At 43.3% G+C, this 13,345-nt stretch overlaps 1 protein-coding gene and 1 non-coding gene across 2 annotated transcripts in view; both read left to right on the top strand.

The window, feature by feature from the left end:
• Tex14 (testis expressed 14, intercellular bridge forming factor) overlaps nt 1-13,345 on the top strand; it is a 111,325-nt gene that overhangs the window by 5,172 nt on the left and 92,808 nt on the right. The gene's annotated exons all lie outside the window — the stretch shown is intronic.
• LOC128123611 (small nucleolar RNA U3) lies at nt 7,531-7,746 on the top strand. The gene has a single exon (XR_008222772.1). It is a non-coding gene; the product is annotated as a small nucleolar RNA U3 (small nucleolar RNA).

Raw genomic sequence — 13,345 nt, 5'->3', positions numbered from 1 at the left:
AGTGAGTTCCAGGACAGCCAGGGCTACATAGAGAAGTCCTGTCTTGAAAGCAAAACAAAACAAACAAAAAAAAGAAAGAAAGAAAACCCCATACTTGAAGAGTAGTCTAACCAAGAGCATGCATGACATTCGTACAAAACCAGACACCATAGACCAGTGGAATAGAAGACACAGAAACTGGGCTGGAGAGATGGCTCAGAGGTTAAAGAACACTGACTGTTCTTCCAGAGGTCCCGAGTTCAATTCCCAACAACCACATGGTGGCTCACAACCATCTGTAATGAGATCTAGTGCCCTCTTCTGACCTGCAGTCATACATGCTGTATACATAATAAATAAATAAATCTTTAAAAAAAAAAAAAAAGAAGAAGACACAGAAACTAACACATCCACGGAGCTACAGGTATTAAAAACCATGGAAGAGAAGATGCCTCTTCAAAAAAAAAAAAATGCTGGGAAAACTGGGTATCCATATGTTGAAGAATTAACTAGAGCTCTGTCTTATCCTGTACAAAATGAATTAAAAATGGACAAAGACCTTAATATAAAGCCTGAGACTACTAGAGGAAAAGCTGGGTCTGGTGGCTCTTTGTCTGCAGTCTGTTTACTGAAGCACTTGAGAGGTGGAGGAAGGAGGATCAGGAATTTAAGGGCATCTTTGACTATAATAGTGAGTTTGAAGACAATCTGGGTTACATGAGACTCTGTCTCAACAAACAAAAATGAAAGGGAGAACACTTTAAGATACAACATAGCAAGGACTTTCTGGAAAATACCTCAATAGCTTAGGAAACCAAGAACTGGCAACATGGCAGACCTGTGTATGGTGCAGCTGAGGAGCCTGAAAAGAAACAGCCTCCGGGCGGTGGTGGCGCACGCCTTTAATCCCAGCATTTGGGAGGCAGAGGCAGGCGGATCCCTGTGAGTTCGAGGCCAGCCTGGTCTCCAAAGCAAGTTCCAGGAAAGGCGCAAAGCTACACAGAGAAACTCTGTCTCAAAAAACAAAAAACAACAACAAAAAAACCCAAAAAACCAAAAAACAAAACAAAAAAAAAAGAAAGAAAGAAAGAAAGAAAAGAGAGAGAGAGAAAGAAAGAAAGAAAGAAAGAAAGAAAGAAAGAAAGAAAGAAAGAAAGAAAGAAAGAAAGAAAGAAAGAAAGAAAGAAACAGCCACTGCTTGGAGAACCGCCTTCCTGGGGCTGTGGTGGAGCCTCCACTCCTGCAGGGAGCTAAGACTCAGAAGCTGACTGCAGCTATGAGTGCTTCAAGTGTGAATGGTTTGGCCACTGGGCCAGGGAATGCTCACCTGGTGGAGATTGGGGTTGTGAAAGGATAAGCTATGGCAGAGGTCGTTTTACCTTGGATAGAGGGTTCCAGCTCATTTTCTCATCTCTACCAGACATCTTTTATTACTGTAGTGAATCTGGTCATCTTGCCAAGGTCTGATCTTCAGGAGGATGCCTCCCATATCTTATGAAGGTAGCCACATGGCTAAGGACTGCAAGGAGCAAGAGCAACAATACTGTAACTGTGGCCAAGCCAGGCCATTGGGCTGTGACTGACCACTCAAATGACCAGAATTCTATTCTTGTGGTAAATTTGTTCATAGTAAAAGAGACTGCACCAGCCGGGCGGCAGTGGTGCACACCTTTAATCCCAGCACTCAGGAGGCAGAGCCAGGCGGATCTCTGTGAGTTCAAGGCCAGCCTGGTCTACAGAGCGAGATCCAGGACAGGCACCAAAAACTACACAGAGAAACCCTGTCTGGAAAAACCAAAAAACCAAAAAAAAAAAAAAAAAAAAAGTGCACCAAAGTAAAGTTCTATAGGTGTGGTAAAACTAGTCACATAGCCATCTAATGCAGTTAGACAAGAGAAGCCAATTATTACTGTTGCAGTGATTTGGGACATCTTGCATGGGAATGCATAGTACAGCCTAATTATTTCCCTTTGTTGCCCTCCTTTTTCTGGCTGATGGTTGTCCTCTTCACTGGGCAAGGATTGGTAGAGAGGCTGTTCCCAGGCCAGCGAGCTTTTCTTGGAGTGTAAATGAGGGAAGAGATAGGGAAAGGGCAGCTTCTAGATTTAGTTACAAAAAAAAGTCGATCGGGCGGTGGTGGCACACGCCTTTAATCTCAGCACTAGGGAGGCAGAGGCAGGCGGATCTCTGTGAGTTCGAGGCCAGCCTGGGCTACACAGTGAGTTTGGTAGAGGTGGTATGTATAAAGAGCACCTTTCTGTGGTGGTGGTGAGTTAGAGGTTAATGAATGGGGAGAGTTCAGACCGTAAGTCCTTCTGGGTTTGAGTGTATTCCCATATAGGAGATAAAACTAGTTCTGGGAGTGTCTGAACTTCCACAAATAAATAACTTTAATTTTTAGCATAGTGATGGCCTTGGATTGTCTGACTTTAGTAGCTATTAAGTAACATTGAGTGACATCTATATCAGGCCTTCCTAGAACATACAGTTGAGTTGGAGTAAACAAATTGAAAAGACAGACATGTTGACGGCTCTGCCAGGGAAATGGGGATAAAGCCTAATACAGGAGCAGCTTCACCCCACCGTTGATGCTGGACATACAGATGGTGATGGCAAAGGTTCAGAGCACATTTTTTTTTCAAAGACTGACTTTAAAACCCAGAGTAAACATCAGTGCTAAAGAATTAGCATGAGCCAGGTTGTGGTGGCACATGCCTGTAATCCCAGCACTTGGGGGCTGGAGAGATGATGGCTCAGAGGTTAAGAACACTGGCTGCTCTTCCAGAGGTCCTGAGTTCAATTCCAGCATCCACATGGTGGCTCACAGCCGTCTATAATGAGATCTTCTTGTAGGCAGATATTTCTTTCCTAATCCTGGCTGCCAGTCCCAATAACGGACACAGAGGTTTAATATTACTTATAAATGCATGGCCAATAGCTCAGGCTTGTTACTAGCTAACTCTTACACTTAACGTAACCCATCTTTCTATCTATGCTTTGCCACAGGGCTTAGTACACCTTGCCCTCTCTGCATCCGGCTGGCGACCCCTCTGACTCCGCCCTCCTTCTTCCCATCATTCCCAGTTTGGCTTTCCCACCTAACTTCCTGCCCAGCTACTAGCCTGTCAGCTTTTTATTAACAATGAGCATAATCCACAGCATCTTCTAGTGTGCAGGCATACATGAAGGCAGAACACTATACATAATAAACAAACAGACAAATACATAAATATTTTTTAAAAATCCCAGCACTTGGGAGGCAGAGACAGACAGATTTTTGTGAGTTTGAGGCTAGCCTGGTCTACAGAGCAAGTTCCAGCACAGACAGGGCTACACAGAGAAGCCCTGTCTTGAACCCCCCCCCCACACACACACCAAAAAAAGGCGATGGAAAAAGCAGCTTAGACCCTAGAAATAAAAATGTAATTTTAGGGCTGGAGAGATGGGACAGTGGTTAAGGGCACTGGCTGTTCTTCCAAAGGTCCTGAGTTCAATTCCCAGCAACCACATGATGGCTCACAGCCATCTGTAATGAGATCTCGCGCCCTCTTCTGGCCAGCAGGGATACGTGCAGACAGAACATTGTATACATAATAAATAAATAAATTTTTAACAAATGTAATTTTAAACTGTTCCAATAAAGCTGGAGAAGGAAGGGGGTGGGGGATATTGGCAAGCTGTACGGAATGAAATCAAAAGGCTCTGAATAGCAAGGGAAATAATGAGCAGAGTGAATGGGTAGTCTATGGAAGAAAAAAAAAACTTTCCATCTATGTTATCTGACAGGAGATTAATCTATAAAGCACTCCGAAAGTTAAACACAAAAGTACCCAGATTAACCAGGTATTGAATGAGCAAATGAATTGAAAAGACAGATCTCCAAAGATGAAATATAGGAGTTGGAGTGATGGCTCAGCAGTTAAGAGCACTTACTATTCTTGCAGAGGACTCTGTCAGTTTCTAGCACCCACATGGCAGGTTAAAAGCTCTGGAACTTCTGGGGGGATCTGAAGCTCTCTTCAGACTTACACTAGAACCAGGTACACACATGGTACACGTACATACATGCAGGCAAAACATACACACAAAATAAAAAATTTAAAGATAAAATATAATGGCCAATAAATATAGGAAAAAGTGCTGGAGAGAAGGCTCAGTGGTAAAGGTATTTGCCGACAAGCCTGATGACCTGGGCTTGACATATGGGACCCACATGGTGGAAGGAGAGAACAAGTTGTCCTCTGACCTCCACCCGTGCACCATGGCGTGTGACAATGCTCACTATATGTAGTCATCAAGGAAAATTAAAACTACATTGAGATGGCATTTCAAGTCAGAATGGCTATTATCAATAAAATAACAAATTTACCAAAGATGTGGGGGAACCAGGAACCTCTAGTGCTGGTTGGGACTATGGACTGGTGTAGCCACTGTAGAAGGCAGTGTGGTGACCCTCAATCACAAAAACGTGTGGGTCTGTGTATCAGGTTGGGAAGCAGCAGGGGTGGTAGTGCACACTTTTTAATTGGGAGTAACATGACACCAGAAAGGGACTCATCCAAAGCTTAAGGCTAGTCTTCTCTACATAGTGGGTTCCAGGCCAGCAGGGCCATGGTCAGAACTACATAGTGGGTCTCACTATGTGTCCCTGGCTGGCCTGGAATCTATTGCAAAGACAGGCTGGCCTCAAATTCTCAGAGCCCTGAGAGTCTCTGCTTCTAAAGTGCTGGGACTGAATGTCTGAGCCACCACTTCTGACTATATTGAAGGACTTAAAATCAGCATACCATAGGCATAATTGCTCCAATACAGTCTTGTTTGGGCACCAGGTAATGAAAGCCTTTAGGAGCCAGCCTCAAAGACTTTCTCCCAGAGTTGAAAGAAAACTCCACAACCAGCTAAGGATCCAATTGAGGGATAAGGAACGAATCTATGCACACCATGCTCTTTCAGCCCATGTCTTTACTGTTTGTTCTAAGTAAGCTTCTGGTCTCTCTGCTGTTCTTTGTTCTACCCTCCTGTCTCCAGTTTTTTTTTTTTTTTTTTTTTTTTTGGTTTTTCGAGACAGGGTTTCTCTGTGTAGCTTTGCGCCTTTCCTGGAACTCACTTGGTAGTCCAGGCTGGCCTCGAACTCACAGAGATCCGCCTGGCTCTGCCTCCCGAGTGCGGGATTAAAGGCGTGCACCACTACTGCCAGGCAAGGCTTGAATTCTTTCAGGGTCATAAAAGCAGATAACTGCACAAGGTGCTAACTGTCAGGCTTTCTTTATGACTTAAGGTGGGAGTGGCTTTTAAGAGCCTCTGTGAACTCTTGAAGGGAATGGGGTTAAATGAGAGGGAGAGAGACCGTAAATCAGTAAATCAATAGGGAGTCGAAGAAGGGAGAAAGGGGGATTTGTGTGTAACACTGCATTCCTAAGTGTGGTTAGATAACAAGCTAATTAATAAACTGAGGTGAAAGTAAGTACCAAGTGTAAAGAATTTGTTAGTATGAGGTTAGCTTGTGGCAGCACTTTCCTATCCACTAGTGGTGTGAAACCCGTGCACACTTGTTCCCTCTCTCTCTAAAGTCTGGGAATCAACAAACTCAGACATGTTGTAATGCTGTGTCCTTGGGCGTCTGAGAATGTCTCAGATGAGATACTTTTGCCTAGACACTTAACACTGACCAAAGCCTGCCAGTGGAGATGACTGCAGGAAGGCAGACCTCCACGTTTATACTGGAGAAAGAAACAAAGACCTGGTTATGGGAAACAGGTGTTGACTGTGTGACTGCTTTCACACATAGCTGGGGGATGTTATCCAAATACCCCAAATGTATAGGGTAAACTGTACCCAATAAATGATCAGAACACCCACTGCTAAACTGTTGGAAATGAATCCCAAATTTGTAACAGATGGAAAAGCCTACAGCAAGAAAAGAGCCAATTCATTCAAAAGGCAGTAATTAAAAAACGCTTTGCATGATGGTTTCCTCCAGTAGAATCCTTAATTCTAAGGGGTTGACCTTATCAAATGACGGCTGAGTAATTCCTCCATAATCCTGCAGCTCGTGATAATGGCTCCTGACACAGCCTGTATGTCCATCAACAAATGAATGGATAAAGAAAATGTGGTATATATGCAAAATGGAGTTTTGATCAGTCTTGAAGAACTGTAAGCCAGGTGTAATGGTCCACTCATGTAATGTGTAGTCTTTTTTTCTGAGACAGAATCTCTGCATAGCCCTGGCCGTCCTGGAACTCACTATGAAGACCAGGTTGGCCTTAAACTCAGAGATCCACCATAAAATTATCACTTGCAGGGAAATGGATGAAGCTAGAGATCATCCTGTTAAGACTCAGAGAAAGAGCACGTTTTCTTCCATAAGGAATATATATATTATATATATATATATTATATATATATTTGGATATATATATATATATATATATATATATATATATATATATATATATATATATATATATTTGGAAAGCAGACGGGGGTTGATAAGGGAAGGTGGAACGTGGGGAAGGAAAGCCGTAGTAGGGATTAATAGGAATAATGCACCAACTTATACGTATTTTCAAAAATGATTTATTTTTATTTTACATGTATTGGTGTTTTGCCTGCATGGATAGCTGTGTGAGGGTGCCTGATTCCCTGGAACTGGAGTTACAGTTGTGAACTGTCTTGTGGGTGTTAGAAATTGAACCCAGGTCCTCTGTAAGAGGAGCCATTAACCGCCGAGCCATCTCTCCAATCCCCAAATTTTATGTATTTTAAAATATCATAAATAAACTTAGTTTGTATGCAACAAAAATAGTAATTTGAGTCTGGAGATTTGGGGTTATTTTACAAAGGGTTTCACTTTGTGTCTAACCAAAGCTGGCCTTACACTTGGGAAAACGCACTTGCCTTAATTTCCCTATTATTCTGTCACGCACACTTACTTTCTTCTGTTTCTTCGGTCACAGGACAGAATGTATTAGAAAGACTGTGCAGCCAGTGAATTGCCATTTTCCCCCCGTACTTTCTCGGTGTTTTCCTCACGAAAGGCCTCTGGCTTGGGCCAGGAGTCCAAGCTGCGTGCCCCGGCCCACACCGTGCGGCCGGCTCCGTCCGCGGCGCCTCTTCTCGGGGCAGATGGGGGCTGAAGGCAGGCGGCTCGGGGAGGCCGGCGCCGCAGGGCGGAAGCCAGCGCCACGGCGGGCGGCAGGGCCGTGGGTGGCCGTCAGGGACTCGCGACCCGACGCAAGCGGAAGTGGGGCGGGGCGGCAGAGAACCGTCTGTCGATTGGCTGTTTAGCGATCGTATGCTAATTAGGTGACAGTGGGTTTGTGGGTTTTTTTGTTTGTTTGTTTTTCCCTTGAGTTGGAAAAGTGTAGCGGCTCGGATGCCCCGTGGACTTGGTAGCGGAGGTGTTCCTCGGAGAACACGGCAGCGTCTGTGCCAAAGCTGTGTGTAATGGCCGCGCCAGAGCGGCGGGCGGCTGGGGCTGGCCGAGCTCACCGTCAGTAAGATGTGAGCGCGCTGGGTAGAGCGTGTGGAGCGCGGCGGAGCGAGGTTAAGACTATACTTTCAGGGATCATTTCTATAGTTCGTTACTAGAGAAGTTTCTCTGACTGTGTAGAGCACCCGAGACCACGAGGACGAGACGTAGTGTTCCCTCCTGAGCGTGAAGCCGGCTCTAGGTGCTGCTTCTCTGCAGCTGCCTCCTGCCATTGATGATCGTTCTTCTCTTCCTTCGGGAGAGTGAGAGGGAGGGAACGCAGTCTGAGTGGACCTCGGTGTGAGGAGCGCGGTTCCTAAAATGAGAGTTTGTCTCCCCCTTTTTTCTCCTTTTGCTGTGTGTTCTTTTCCACTTGCTCTTGTGTTGTGATCCATTAGTTGAGAGCCTCCCGGTTTTTTTCCTCTGTTAAGTGAGTGTCCAATAAGCTTTTAACTGTGGTTTCATGTAGTGTTTCTATTGCAGCATGTATGTGCATTACATGAAGGACGTAGTAGGTGCTTTGGATCCTTTAGATTGTCGTATGTTGAAAGCGGCAAACCAGTCTGGTGATGATGTTGGTGGTTTTTGCCCCCTAAAATTTATTTAAACCGGGCGGTGGTGGTGCACACCTTTAATCCCGGTACCCAGGAAGCAGAGGCAGGTGCATCTCTGTGAGTCCGAGGCCAGCCTGGGCTACAAAGCTACACCTGCCTTGAAAGCACAAAAACAAAACAAATTTATTTATTTCTATGTCTATGACAGAAGAGGTCCTCATGTGTGTTGGTGCATGCCTTTAATCCCAGCTTTTTCAAGGCAAAGGCAGGGAGATCTCTCTGAATTTGAGGCCAGGTTAGTCTACAGAGTAAGTTCTAGGACAGTCAGGCCATACCAAGAAACCCTGGCAGCCCTGGCCTCAGCCTCCTGAGTGCTGAGGTTACACGCATTTGCACCTAATACCTAGCTTTGCTGTGTTTTGTTTTAGTGTTGGCAATTATTTGCTTGCTTTCCTTCTGTTGTTTTCCAGAAAGAGTGTGTGGTATTGCTTTGGTGAGGAATTACCTCTGGTTGTTTGTTTTGTTTTGTTTTGCTTATTTACTAGCTGCTAACATTTCAACAGTTCCTCAGCCTATATTTGTTTCTTTGTAAATTAAGAGAGTTAGTAACAGGGGTTTTTGTAAGGGTTAAATTAGATTAAGAAACTATGGTAGTTCAATAATCCCTTCCCCCAATTCTGAAAAGGTTCCTCCCTTCAGTTAGAAATCTGTTTTTCATCCAGTCTTCAAGCAGGCACTCTGCCGCTGTAGGTACCCTAGTCCCCGGCATGTTGCCTTTGAAGCCCCTCCTTCACCCTACCTCCATCCCAGTGAGTCATAGGAATTCACCTTCTAGAACAGTTGAAGGTTCTCCACTTCTTAGCATGCCACAATTCATGATCTCTTTCATAGATGCCTTGTAGTAGCATCAGAACAGCTGTCTACAGCTTCAGATCTCTCAGTGACTTCCTTTCACATTTAAAATCTTATAAGGTATTTGGGTGTGATGGTGCATGCTAAGGCAGGAGGATCTTAAGTTCAAAGCCAGCTGTGGCTACAAAGTGAGTTTCATGCTAGCCTAAGCTATGTAGTAAGACTCTGTCTCAAAGGAAGTGGAAAGTGGTGGTACAGATGGATAATCCCATTTATTCTGGAGGCTAAGGTGGGAAGAGCACAAAGCCTGCCTAGGCTACAGAATTACTTCAAGGAATGCTAGGATGGGCAAGTAAACTAGCAAAGAGCTGGAGAATGCTTAGCAGTAGAGACTTTGGCTAGCATTTGAAAGGTGTAAGTTTAGTTCTTAGTCCTACTGGGGGCAAGGTGGGGAGAACCTCTTTGTCTTGAGCTCCAGCCTAGAAAACTTGCCCTGGAAGTATTTATTTGGTTCCTGATGGCCCTTTCCTTCTCCTTCTAAACCCTGTTCTCTAAATTTCTATTATCGTGTTTTGTTTGTTTGTTATTGTTTTTTATATTTTCTTTTTTTTTTTTCTTTTTTGGTTTTTCGAGACAGGGTTTCGCTGTGTAGCTTTGCGCCTTTCCTGGAACTCGCTTTGGAGACCAGGCTGGCCTCGAACTCACAGAGATCCGCCTGGCTCTGCCTCCCGAGTGCTGGGATTAAAGGTGTGCGCCACCACCACCACCACCACCACCACCACCCGGCATATTTTCAGTTTTTTGAGACAGGGTTTCTTTGTGTAGCCCTGGCTGTCCTGGAATTCACTCTGTAGACCAACCTGGCCTTGAACTCAAGAGATCCTACTGCCTCTGCCTCCGAGTGCTGGGATTAAAGGACTAGATAGATCATCACTGCCCAGTCTAAATTTCTACTGTCTTCTCTTGTTTCGGACTTGGCATTAATTCATTTCTCTGATTAAAGTGCACTTATCTTTCAGCATCATCTGGATGATTACTTTTTAAAATTATTGTGTGTGTGTGTGTGTGTGTGTGTGTGTGTGTGTGTGTGTGTGTAGGAGGAGAGCAGAGGAGTGTCAGATCTACAGGCTGTTGTGAGCTTCCTGATGCCCTGTTGGGAATCACACTCAGGTCCTCTGCAAGAACAGTACGCACTCTTAGCCACTGAGCCACCTCTCCAGCCCCTGGAGGGCTACTTTTTAATCATTCAAGTCTTGGCTTAAATGTAAGCTTCAAAGAGATGCTTTCTCTAACTGCTAACTGCAGTCTAAATATCAAGTCTCTCCGTGCTTCCACCTTGTTTTCTGCACGCCCCATAATCCGGCATTCTTTTGTATATTTGTTGTTGTTATCTCCCCCCTTAAACTAAGGTGGTTTGTTTTCAAGTAGAGACACAACTCTATACCTCTGATTCTGTAAACTTAATGTTTAGAAATAGTGCTTAGCACTTGGAAGAGCTAGATAATTGTCATGATACAGATTTTTCACACCTACTAGCTCGTGTGTGTGTGTGTGTGTGTGTGTGTGTGTGTGTGTGTGTGTGTGTGTGAGAGAGAGAGAGAGAGAGAGAGAGAGAGAGAGAGAGAGAGAGAGTAGTTTGAGATAGCTTATGTAGCCCAAGATGGCTGAAGACTTGCTGTGTAGCTGAGGCTAATCTTGGTCTCTAGATCTTATTTCCTCTCGTTCCCAAGTGTTGAGATGACAGATATGTGCCACCATACCCAGCCTATGGGTTCTATTTAAGGCTTATCATTTTAGTGAAATCAATTATTTAGTCTCTTCAAGCCTCAACTTCTTATAAAACAGATTATAATTAATTGTATTTATTTATGTGAAGCATTCAGAATCATACTGAGTATGTGGTAAGCCTTCAGAAGTTAGCAGTTAATTTGGTTAACAGTTGATAGATCAAAGAAGAAATTAGCTTTATTCTAAAATTTCAAAAATTGTAACAAGTTGACCTGGACCAGCAAGTGGGTCATTTATCCGTGACAGACAGGGTCCTGAGAGGACCAGGAGATCAGAAGATGATAAAAAAGTTTGGGGTCAGAAGGTCTTTCACAAGCCATGTTTTATGCCAAACAAACTCACTAAGAAATACAGCACCTTTTATAGTATTTCCAGGGGAGAAATGGATAGAGTCAGCAGAATCTATCATGCAATGGGACATAGTCATCAGGAGGCTAATGAAGCAATATTGCACAAAGGGAACACAGGATATCTCAAGAGCTTTACTGACCCAGCACACAGTGGCCCTGGGACTGCTAACTATAGCCCTAGACACTGGGAAGAGGAGGGTTCTCAGGATCCAAAGGTGCAGCTTTCACAAGGCTCTGACCCCAGACCATCTTCTGTCAGTTCAGCCAAGCATATTCTTGATTTTGGAGAAGGAACTACCTTCCTTCTACACACAATAGTGCCTCAGAAAAGCTCTCCCAAGGCCCTGGCTACAGACTGTTACTGGATCTGCCAAGATGTTTCTGGTTTTGAGAAGGAGCTATGTTCCTTTTCCATATACCAGGGCCTCAGGGAACGTCTTGGACCAGCCCAGGCCTCATCAAGTAGAACAAACATGCAACAAAATCTAAAAGATTCTGTTTCTGAGCCCCGGGTTTCAGTCATATTGTGGCTTTTATTGTTTATTAATAAATACAGCTTGGGAATCAAATATTAGGGAATAAACCTGATTGATCTGTGGAACAACAGAGAAGTGATCACCTGACCCTCTTCTCCACCTCCCCAATCAAAAAGACCACGAATCTTTTAAGACCCTCCTTATTATCTCTGTGTCCCTCTATGTTCCTCTGAGTCCACCAGAAAACTCTATGGTCCACTCTATTGGTGATCTTGGAGTAACAACAAAAACAAAACTTCTGAAACATTTCCCCCTTTTTGTCTAAATAATAAGAAAAATTATCATCAGGAAAGGCGCAAAGCTACACAGAGAAACCCTGTCTCGAAAAACCAAAAAAAAAAAAAAGAACAATTATCAAGTATTGTCTAAATAAAAAGGAAAGGTATTAACTTTAACAAAATGAAACTATATATAATAAGAACAATTATTGGGGGCTGGAGAGATGGCTCAGAGGTTAAGAACACTGGCTGCTCTTCCAGAGGTCCTGAGTTCAATTCCCAGCAACCACATGGTGGCTCACAACCATCCCTAATGAGATCTGGTGCCCTCTTCTGGCCTGCAGACATACATGCAGGCAGAACATTGTATACATAATGAATAAATAAAATCTTTAAAAAAAAAAAAAGAATTATCAAGTAAGAATTACATTCATAATATACAGTCCACTTGCATTTGGCAAATTCAGAGAAAACAATCCATTATCTATCCGCTCTTGGTGAGTCCAATATTTTGTACCTAATTTACTTTCTATTATAACTAAGGAAAACTGTAACTATAACTATCTAGTCTTCAACCTCATCAGATACCCAAGGGATATAATACTACCTGAGTAAACAGGAAATGAAGAGCAAACAACTTCCAAAACTATAGAAACAACAGAGACATTTAGCTGCCTGGACAGTCACCCCAATGTTCCTCTGCAATGTTGGGGCATCCATCTTTTGGCCTACAGGCCTAGAATATCTGACAGACTTTTTTATGAAGCAGGAAGGTTTGAAGGACTGTCCCACCTTGTCTTGACAAAGTTCAGCAGTTGCCTTCTGTGTCTTATTTGTCCAGTTTGGACAGCGTACTGTCAGCAGTCGAGGCAAGGGCAGTTTCTTGCCCAAATGGCTAGCTTTGCCATATCGACAACAGACTCTATATGGAGGTTTTTCGATGTCCATCACCCTTTTTTGAAGTAATGTGGTACTGCCATGAGCTGATGTGTCTCATCATGAAAAGCCTTATGTTATTAAAACATTGAAAATGACATATTCTGTAGGTCTCTGAAGTGTTTGAAGACCATCTAGCTATTTAAAATATATCTGGGACTGGAGAGATGGCTGAGAGGTTAAGAGCACAGGCTGTTCTTCCAAAGGTCCTGAGTTCAATTCCCAGAAACTACATGGTGACTGAAAACCATTTGTAATGAGATCTGGTTCCCTCTTTGGGCCTGCAGGGATACATGCAGGCAGAACACTGTACATAATAAATAAATAAATCTTTAAAAAATAAAATATATCTGTTTGACTTTGAAAACATAACTAACATGACTCTAAGTTTGATTGTTATAGATGATTAACTACTAACTTGTCTTTTATTATCCTAAATAGCTTTCACAGACTAAAACTTTACATTTTTAAATGAGCTGCATAGGTACAATACCTTAAACAAGAATAGAAACATATATACAGTATAACAAAAATAACCTTAGATTTGTATCTGTTATACCCAGAGTCCCCCCCCAAGACCATCAAGAGACCAAATACGGTGCAAAAGCAAAGAGTCTTTTTATTGTTGTGAGTTAACTCAGGCCTCTCCATCTATTTG

The sequence above is a fragment of the Peromyscus californicus genome, unplaced genomic scaffold, assembly GCF_007827085.1.
Source record: "Peromyscus californicus insignis strain IS unplaced genomic scaffold, ASM782708v3 Scaffold_3__1_contigs__length_106647218, whole genome shotgun sequence".
Lineage (NCBI taxonomy): Eukaryota > Metazoa > Chordata > Mammalia > Rodentia > Cricetidae > Peromyscus > Peromyscus californicus.
Note: the sequence above shows the minus strand (reverse complement) of the source record. Positions and strands in the feature narration are given on the sequence as shown.